This window comes from Gossypium arboreum, chromosome 11, assembly GCF_025698485.1.
Source record: "Gossypium arboreum isolate Shixiya-1 chromosome 11, ASM2569848v2, whole genome shotgun sequence".
Lineage (NCBI taxonomy): Eukaryota > Viridiplantae > Streptophyta > Magnoliopsida > Malvales > Malvaceae > Gossypium > Gossypium arboreum.
The window spans coordinates 116119927-116130315 of record NC_069080.1 but is presented as its reverse complement, the minus strand read 5'-3'; the positions used below and the strand labels follow the sequence as shown (position 1 = coordinate 116130315).

Genomic DNA, 10389 nt, shown 5'->3' with positions numbered 1-10389 from the left:
GAAGTTATTCCCCAACTATATATATAAACCCCCATGCACGACCTTCCACCTTATCACAACCATTCATCTATAATTATTTTGTCCCGAACTAAGGGATAGGCTAGTTCTAATCCAACTGGACTAGATTTGGTTCTCAACCCTATCCAATTTCGGTTATTATCTTTTCCTGATTTTTTAGTAAAGACCGCCAGCTTTTGATGTCTTTCAATTTAACCCTTAAAGATTCCTAGTTTCTAAGTTTAAAGGTAGCTAGGTGTGACACGGGCCAGGCCTTAGGTAAGCTTTTTTTGGCCCGGGTCTGGCTCGACCTAACCCTAATTTGCAAAAAAAAAATTGCTGCAGTTTTTTATACTTTTTATACTATTTTTTCATTGTTTTGCTATCATTTCGCTATTATATTGCTACTATTTTGTTGTTATTGTTCAATTATTGTATAACTTTTGGTTTATTATTAATTTTGTACTATTTTAGAGGTATTTGCTTGTTAAGTTGCACTTATCTTAGTGTTATTTAAGTAATTTTTAATTTTTTCCATTTGTTGGGAAACATTTATTTTAATGTTTTAAATGTATTTGATGTATTATATTTTTAAATTTATTTTTATATAAAAAAATTAATATGGGTAGGTAAGGCTGGGCTTAGGTTTTAAACTTTTTATTCGAGTCAGGCTTGGGTAAAATTTTAGGCCCATTTTTTGGGTTGAACCTAGAAAACGGGCCTAAATTTTTTACTTGGCTTGGCCCGGCCCATGGACAACTCTAGCTGTGACTAATAGGGTTCGTGCTAAACTTTAGGTGGTATGTGGGTCTATACCTTGTAAAAACTTTAGGAGTAGTACGATTGATTGTTAAGGAGACCTCATGAGAATTGTCATACAATGGACACATTGATTAAAGATTACTTAGATTTGGTCAACAAAGGTTGGGTCTTGAAATTCAACATATTTTAAGTGAAGGTAATAAATATCCGGATCACATGACGAATTTGGCCCATGATTTGAGTATGGAGGGTGATACTTCAGAGGAACCACAGTTCTAAGTTGATTCAAGTTTAATTTTTTAATTTAGAAAAAAAAACAATAACACTCATTAAATTCAAATAGCACCATGTATCCATTTTTTTTTCTTTAAGAAATTTTCAAATTATAATCATGATTGAAGAACGAAACCATTAAGGGTGTTAAGAAGGTTATGTTCAACATTCAAATACTTTATTATCAATCTTCTCATTATCTAAACTACAACTAAAGGGGAATACAACATAAGAAAATCTATCTCCGAATCAGCCAAGAGTGTTTTGCTTAGAATCTTAGCGAAAGCAGTAACTATTGCAGCTTGGGATGGAGGAAAACGGTGGTGATGATAGGGTAGGAGGCGATGGGATCTTCCTTTTGGAAAAAAAATTAATCCAATTATCGGTTAAGTGTTTGATGGTAGTACCAAACATGACCCCAACTCTACTTTGCACAATATGAACAGAAAAATCCTACAATCCGGATAGTTTTAGGGTACCGATGAAAATCATCTAGAAGATGAGGAAAAAAATTGAGATTCAACTGGCAAGGCAAAATCTTTTCATAATTGTGTTTGATACTGAAGAAGATCTAAAAACAGTTATGGAAGGGCGACCATAGCTATTTCAGAAAAATCTTGTGCTATTTGATCGGTTGGTTAAACCGATGGAAAGAAGTTAGATCTGACTTAATTCTTCCCCATTTTGGATTAAGATCGGACCGTGTTTACCAGAATTTGACAAAAAAGATTTATTGCATGCCATTGGGGTTACTTTTGGAGGAGTAATTAAATTTGAAATAAATGGAGATTTGTGTCACCTTAGAATCAAATTGGATGTGTAGAAACCTCTCCGTAGAGGTATTTTTTTTGTCTCAATTGATAATCAACAGAAATCGTGGATCTTCTTTAAATATAAGAAGCTACTGATTTTCTACTTTGGATGTGGAAGAATGGGCATGGTTTCAAAAATTGTCTTGGGCTAACTCCTGCAGAAAAAAATAAAATTAGAAACGATCCACTATACTCTTTAGCATTAAGAGCTGAATTAAAAATTAATTGGGAAGGAGAGTATGAAATTTAATGCCCTCTAAAAAAAGATGATGCCTCAATGCTTTTATATAGGGGTCAGGGAGATGCTACTTAAGTTTATTAAACAACCAGAAGATGGGACTGCTATGGTTTGGAGTTTACAAGATAAACTAAAATCAACATGATTGGAGGAGATGGAGAAAAAATAGGAAGAAGGGTCTGCAATGAAGAAAAATGAAAGGGTAATTAAAAGAAATAGTATGTTAGAAGATAAATCAAATCTAGTCAAGAAGACAAGCTGGAAAAGAATTGGTCCAGTGGTCTTGATGGGTCAAAGTAATAAAGATAGCATAATAAGGAAGAGGAAATCTGCAGAATTAGAAACTGAAGAATGATGTACAGGAAATCCTTGCGAAGACGGAGTAAAAAGAATGAAACGTAAAGGAAAAGACATACAAATCGAAGTTTTCTTAGTTGTGCCGGCAGAAAACTCAAAACAAATTTGTGTTCCTAACTTTTATAGATCGGTGGCTGCCAAAGGGCAAGCCAACTGGACGCAATGAAAACTATATGTTGGAATATCCGTGGATTGGGGAGTCCACTGGCAATACGGAGGCTGCGGTATTTGCTTAAGCTGCATAACCCCCAAATGGTCTTCTTAATAGAGATAAAAATTTATGAGAAACGTATAAAAAAGGTCAGAAAGAAATGTGGTTTTATGAATTGGATTGACGTAGAAGCAAAGGGTTCTCGAGGTGGGCTATGTTTGGCATGGAAAGGGGATATTACGGTTAGCTTAAGAAGTTTCTCAAAAAGCTATTTTGATGTGATGATTAAAGAGGAAAATGTCAATGAAGAATGAAGATTTACAGGATTTTATGGTTCACCTTATGTAAACAATAAGAATATTTCGTGGAATTTGTCAAGGAAACTAGGTTAATAACAAAATCATCCTTGGTGGTAAGTGGTGATTTTAATCAAATCATGTATTCCTTTGAAAAAACGTAGAAGCATACCAAGGGAGGAGAGAAGAATGGAGGCCTTTTGTGATGTTTTAGAGGAATGCCAATTAATGGATATAGGGTATTCGGGGGTTTGGTTTACATAGAAAAGGGGGAATCTACCGGAAACAAACATTAATGATAGAAAAGGGGGAATCTACCGGAAACAAACATTAATGAGAGACTTGATAAGGGAGTTACAAATGAAAAATGGATGCCTCTTTTTCCAAAGGGTAGCATTCAACACTTAACTCATTCAATATCGAACCATTGTCCACTCCTTCTAAATACAAATAGTAAAAATATTTTTATGGGGTCCCAAGGTTTAAATTTGAGGTGTGGTGGACCATGGAGGAGTCTATCAAACAAGAAATCAAGGATCTTGGGAGTCATCAACAGGTACGCTAATTGAAAAACTTGAAAGGTTGCAGTTCAGATTGAAGAGATAGGCAAGCATTATTAAAAATGTCGAGAGGGATTAAAGAGAAAGCTCACAAAAGAACTTGAAAATCTAACGGCGAAAGAGAGGGATGAAGATACGATGGCAAAGCTTATTAATACCAATATTCAACTTAATATGGAGATTGATAAAGATGAAATGTATTAGGAACAAAGGGCACGAGTCAATTGGCTCTAATTAGGGGATAAAAATTCTACATTTTTTTACGAGTATGCCTTAGTTCGTATACGGATAAACATAATATCTAGGTTGGAATTAGATGAAGGAGGATAAATTACTGACGAAACAAAGATCAACGAGGCTGCTACTTTATTTATTCAGAAGTTATTTTCGTCTAATGGAATTGGGGATTTATCCCACCTATTAACATGTATTGAAGTCAATATCTCCTCTGATATTAATATAGATTTATTATCAGCTTATGTGGCAGAAGAGGTTCATTCAGCTTTGAAAGGAATGGGGCCTACTAAAGCACCAGGCTCTGACAGTTTTCTGGCATTGTTTTTTCAAAGATTCTGGCACATTGTAGGTAAATATGTCAAAATTTTCTGTTTGGGAATTTTGAATTATGGTAAGGATTTTGACTCTCTTAATCTAACGGATATTATGCTTATCCCACTTTCGTCCCAAGAAGATTAATTTTTGACAATGTAATTTTAGCCTATGAAATTCTATATACTTTTCGTTAGAAGCGTATCGGGAAAAAAAATGATATATGGCAGTGAAGCTAGATATGAGAAAAGCTTACGAAAGAATTGAATGGGGTTTTCTAAAGGAAGTAATACTATGGATGGGCTTTTTAAGGGAATAGGTGGCACTAATTATAAAATGTATATCCACAGTTTCTTATGCAGTAAACATTAATGGGAGAACGGGAAACATTTTTCAACCTACTAGAGGGTTTCGACAAGGTGATCCACTTAGTCCTTTCCTTTTTCTGATATGTAGTGAGGGATTTTCATCTTTGATGAGACTGACAATGAGAGAGGGTTTGTTAAAAGGAGCAAAAGCTAGCAGAAGGGGACTAGAGATATCACACTTACTTTTCACAGATGATTATTTTCTGTTCGGTGAAGCAAAAAATAGAGGGGCATTGATATTAAAAGAAATTATGAAGGAATACGAACGATGTTCAGGCCAATATGTGAATTTTAATAAATCAACGATCTTCTATAGCTCAAACACAACAGAGGGGAAAAAATAATAAATCTCGACATTATTAGGTGTAAGAAGCTCAATAAACCTGGAAAAATACTTAGGACTCTCTAATGTGGTGGGAAGACAGAAGAAAGAGTCCTTTCAAAATCTCAAAGATAGGGCTTATTTATGAATTGAAGGATGGAGTACAAGGCTACTATCACAAGGGGGTAAGGAAGTCTTCATTAAATCAATACTCCAGGCAATACCAACTTAAGCTATGTCATGCTTTATTCTACCGAAATCTTTATGTGGGAAATTAGAAAACATTTTCGCTAAATTTTGGTGGCAAAAAGGCCATGGGAAAAAAGAAATACATTGGTGCCAGTGGAAGCATATGTGTCGTTCAAAAGAAGATAGGGGAATGGGTTTTAGAAATATGACTCAGTTTAACATCTCATTACTAGCGAATCAGGGGTGGAGGATTATAAATAACCCAAACTCTCTAGTTGCGTGAATGTTGAAAGCAAAGTATTTTTCGAATGATGATTTTCTAAATTCGTGATTGGGAAATACAAGTTCTTATATATGGAAAAGTATCTGGGCGACGAAGGGTGTTTTGGCGAAAGGACTTTGTTGGTGGATGGTTACGGGTATGAATTTTCAGTTAATAACGATGCTTAGATTACAGAGGCAAAAAATCTTAGTTTATCTTTGTTTGTTTATAATATGCGAGATTCTAAAGTTTTTGAGTTAATTGATAGTAATGAAAGAATATGGAAATAGGAGTTGATTGTCAATACGTTTTCGGAGGAAGATGTTGGAAAGATCCTCCATATCCCATTGGCAAAAGAACCCCACGATGACTTTCTTGTATGGGGCGATAAATCTTCGGGAGAGTACTCGGTCCGTAATGCCTATAAGCTATTGCAAAATTCTGGTGAAAACTCTAGAGCTTATACTTTACAAACCGACTACAGGAATTTCTACAAAAAAACTTTGGCTCCAAAATCTTCCTACTAAAATCAAGATTACAATCTGGAGAATATCATGGAATTATTTTCCTGCATGGGTTAACATGCAGCACAGGAAGCTAGTTGACATTACAACTTACCCCTGATGTAGAGAAGGAGCAGAAACAATTTATCACCTCTTTCACGAATGCCTTATTTCAGTGGAAGTTTGAACAGCATTATCAATCCCAACTATTGTAATGGATTCTAATCTGGATTTTTTATAGTGGCTTACTTGGGTTTTTGTTCAATAGCCCCCTTTTCAATGCCGACTTTTTTGCTGTGCACTATATGCTAGAATGCATGATAAGAAAAATAGCACTGGTCAGGAAATAACAAGTTTTTTCAATAATTATATTACCGAATTAAATGGCGTTAAAAAAAGAATTCCTATTGTTTTAAAGGGGTTTAGAAAATGGAGCTACCCATCTGGTGAGTTCGTAAAAGTCAATTTTGATGGAGCATATGATGGGCGTCATTTCCAATCGGCTTCGAGGATTGTGGCCAGAACCAATGAAGTGACTGTCCTCTTATCTTGTTCAGAAATTCATCAAGAGGTGGCATCGACCTTCGCTGCTGAAGCGCTCGCATGTCGAAAAGCAGTCCAAATAGGAATCAAAATGCAGTGGCTGGAGATCGTTATCGAAGGTGACTCATTATCAATAATAAAAAAATACAAGGCAAAAAGTCAAGACAAATCATAGGTAGGAGTATTCATACATGATATTCAACAGATAGTAGCTAGATCTAGAAATTTAGTGTTTGTATATACTCCGATATCAGCAAAGCTAGATCTAGAAATTTAGTGTTTGTATATAGTCCGAGATCAGCAAACGTTTTAGCAGATATACTAGCAACAGAATCATTGAAAAAGAAGGAGGAGGTGTACCTAGTTAAAAGCGTCCCTGGATATGCCGATAGAGTGTGAGAACCGGATTGAGAACGGCTGGAGAAGAGGAAATAAGGAAGGAAATCCTCAATAAAGTAGATGAATAGGTTTTTTGTGATAAAGCTTTCCTTGAGAACTGAAACCATCCTAAAGAGAGAAATGATGGCTGATAGACAGAATGGGAATCAGTGATTTCTGATTGGGTAACTTTCGGTGAATTTTGTGTTATTCTAGATTATTCTGAACTAAGTTTTAGGGTGTTTTCTCCTTGGGCAATTTTAAGTTTTTGGGCCAATTTCTTTTATTTTGTTTTCTTTCTTTTTGGACCGTTTGTTATTTAATTTTGTTTTATTTAAAAAAATCCAGTCAATTATTAGTTGAAAAAAAAAAAAAACTACAACTAAAGGGAAAGTAGGTTTTAGGGTCAATAAAAATCACTAGTATCAAGGTTGTTGAATGTCGCATCTCCCATTCACCAATGACATGATCATGTTCGTAGAGCCAAAAAAAATTGATTCTACTGTTAATTTAGATTACCACAATTGAATTTTTAAGGTTTAAAATTTGAATCACTAACTTGTTTATCTTTTCTATATTTATATTTCCACATGGCTTTTCTGTTAATGTATTTGTATTTCCACAAGAATTAATATTAGTTAAAAGTCCCTATAAAATTTAAAATTTAAAATTTAATTTCTATACTTTAATTTTGAGATATTAAATCATTATACTTTTTTTATTTAAAATTTTGGTCTCTCTGTCTAATTTTTTTGTTAAAGTTAACGATGTCAAAAGTAAAATAACTTTCTTAGCCCTCAACTTTATAATTTTTTTTATGAATTTAGTCATTACCTTTTAAAAGCACATGAAAATTTTAAAAATTAGGCTTCGTTTATTTCATTGAAAATGGCTTCTGGAAAATGTTTTCTGCATTATTCTATGTTTGTTTCATGGAAAACAATTTGGTCAGCGGAAAATGACTTACAAGTCAATCGAAAATAGATACTTTTTTCTGTAAAATAACTTATCATCTTGAAAAGTAAGTCATTTTCCATAACAAAGCTCCTTTACGAGTGATTTTACTTTTATATAAAAATTAACTTAAGTCAAGCTTAATATTATTATATTAATAATAAATTTTATTTTTAAAAATATTAAAACTAATAAATTATTAATATAAAATATTATAATTTTCAATATTATTAAACATAAATATTTAATTATCTATATCTAATCATATAATAAATTATTAATATAATTTATTAATAAATTATTTAATATTTAGATCTTAATTTAATAATTAATTAAAATAGCTTTAAATAATATTCTTCATATATTATTGAAAAATATTCAATATTAATATTTTAATAAAATATTTATTACAATTATAAATATATTAATAATAGATGTTTTGTAGTATAAAGATTAAAAATGCCATAAATCTATATACTACTGTACTTTTATTTTCAAGAATTTAGTCCTCTATTTATTAGATTTAAAATCAAATCTAATTGTTAACATTGTTAATTTTTTGTCAATTTTGTTGATGTTACATTTTAAATAAAAAATACTCGTATTCAGTTAACTAAAAAATGATGTTATAATGAACATGAATTTAACAAAATATTTTTAATAATGCTAAGAGTTGAACCTGAATTTTGATATTTAAAAAGTAGAACTAACCCAAAAATAAAAGTACATGGATTAAAATTTAAATTTACGAAGAGTATAAGGACTTATGACATATTTTAATTATATAAATATGATTATTTGTTAGCTTCCTTTATTCCTTACAACTATAGTGTGTCAATAGTTACTCTCATATATGTAATATATGTAATTTAAATTAAGTTTTAATTTAGCATTATTTATTATTAATTTTATATATGACATTGATTATTACAAAATATTTTCTTATTATAAAATAAATTTTGATTGTTAAAAGGAAATTGCATTATATATATTTTATAACAAATATATTTATGTCGTGTTTGTTTTACAAATAATAATGTAAAATATAAATTTATAGATATAAAATAAACTTAATTATACAATGAAAATATAAGAAAATATCAAATGTATGTTTGTTTAATTGAAAACAACTTTTATGAGATATTTTCAGGAAAATTGTCAAACAACATAAAATATTTTACAGATTCATCCAAATACCGAAAATATTAGCTTTTGAAAAAAAAAGTAAGTCATTTTTCAGAAGCCATTTTCAGCGAAAAATGGATCCTTATTTTTTATATTTTAAATAAAAATAAAATATTACAATTAAAAAAATTAAAAATTAAAATTCAAAAAATAAAAATAAATTTTAAAAATATAATTTTTTTTTCTAAAATTCAATGTTATTTAAATTGGATTGGACCGACCAATTGGATCGAGAATCAACTAGAATACCGGTCCAATGAGAGGTAAAAAACTAGTTGACCTGCAAACCAATACAAACTGATTAAACTGCTCTAAAAATAATCGGTCGGACTGGTCTCTCTAGGAACCAATTGATCAGACTAGTTCAAAATCAATTCAACTAGGCCATATCGGTTTACAAGTCAACCAGGTTTTCACCTCTTACCAGACCGAGTCCCAATCGAGTCGATCTAGTTTAGATAAGATTGAATTTTAGAACTTTTGTTTATATTTTTAAATTTTTGAATTTTAAAGTGTTTTTATTTTTTCATTTTTTATTTTTAAAAGTTTTAAATTTTTATTTTAAAAATTGATATTTTTTTATTCTCTTTAGTTAAAATATGAAAAAATTAATTTTAAAAATTATGTAGTTTTAAAGGGTAAGGACCAAATTGATGAAAATATAAATATTGAGGCATAAAAAAGTTATTTTATCTTTAACAATGTTAACTTTAACAATAATAAGATTTTTAAATAAAAATCAAGAAATTCAATGTCTCAAAATTAAAATATAGAAATGAAATTTTAAATTTTCAAAAAATATAAACCAAAACCCTTTGAAGAATATTGAGGTGTACTTCGAAAATCCAGCCAAAACCGTTTGATTTCTGTATCTTCAGTTCAGTATTTGCAAGAGATTAACCCACGTATTGCTTGAGGTTGGGGAGAATACATATCTACATGATTTGGGGTGGAGTATGCGAATATGCGTTATTCTTGAAGAGAGCAGAACCTTCTTTTCTTTCTTTTATGGTTTTTTTTTTGTAATAAATTGAAAGAAAGTTAAATCAAATTAAATTGAGCAAAAAAAATCATTAGTTTTGTCCTATTGAAGGAACTATGAGACCTCAATCGGTGCAATATTAAAAATTTGTAGATTTGATCCCCATGTTAAACTCAACTTTGCTAGACAATCGGTAACTAGATTACATTTTCTAGGAATATATCTTATCTGCTATTGTCCTTTAGCTCTCATAATCTGTTATCCTCCTAAGCATAATGATTTTCGAATCCGCCATCACATTATTTTATAAAACTCTAACCACTTCCAGGTTATATGTTTGAATAATGGCCCTTGTGAAACTTTTGTTAAGTAGAATAAAAAGACCATCTAAAATGCCCCATAATTCAGCCTCAAAAGCTGTTCATCTTTTCAAATAATATCTAAACCCCAAGATCCAATTCCCATACTGGTCTCACAGCATACCACTTTTCGAAGCATTCCCATTATCTCTTGCCATTGCTCCGTCAGTGGATAAATTCACCCATGTTCCTTCTAAGGCAACATGTGAATTAGTAAGATGGCTAGTGCACAGGACTCCCAAAAGGCTTAACTCATACTGCTTTGCCCAATTAAATGAAACCTTGACAATCTCATTACCCATCCAAGTTAAGCCTTGGAATATAAACAAATTCCAGTTTTTCCTGGTTC

General features: G+C 31.3%; 1 long non-coding RNA gene across 1 annotated transcript; it reads right to left on the bottom strand.

Annotated features, from left to right (window-relative positions):
• Positions 1–5575: 5575 nt before the first annotated feature.
• On the bottom strand, positions 5576–6987 carry LOC108470800 (uncharacterized). The gene is made up of 2 exons (XR_001869389.2): positions 6543–6987; positions 5576–6282 (listed from the first exon to the last, which is right to left on the bottom strand). It is a non-coding gene; the product is annotated as an uncharacterized LOC108470800 (long non-coding RNA).
• Positions 6988–10389: the final 3402 nt, after the last annotated feature.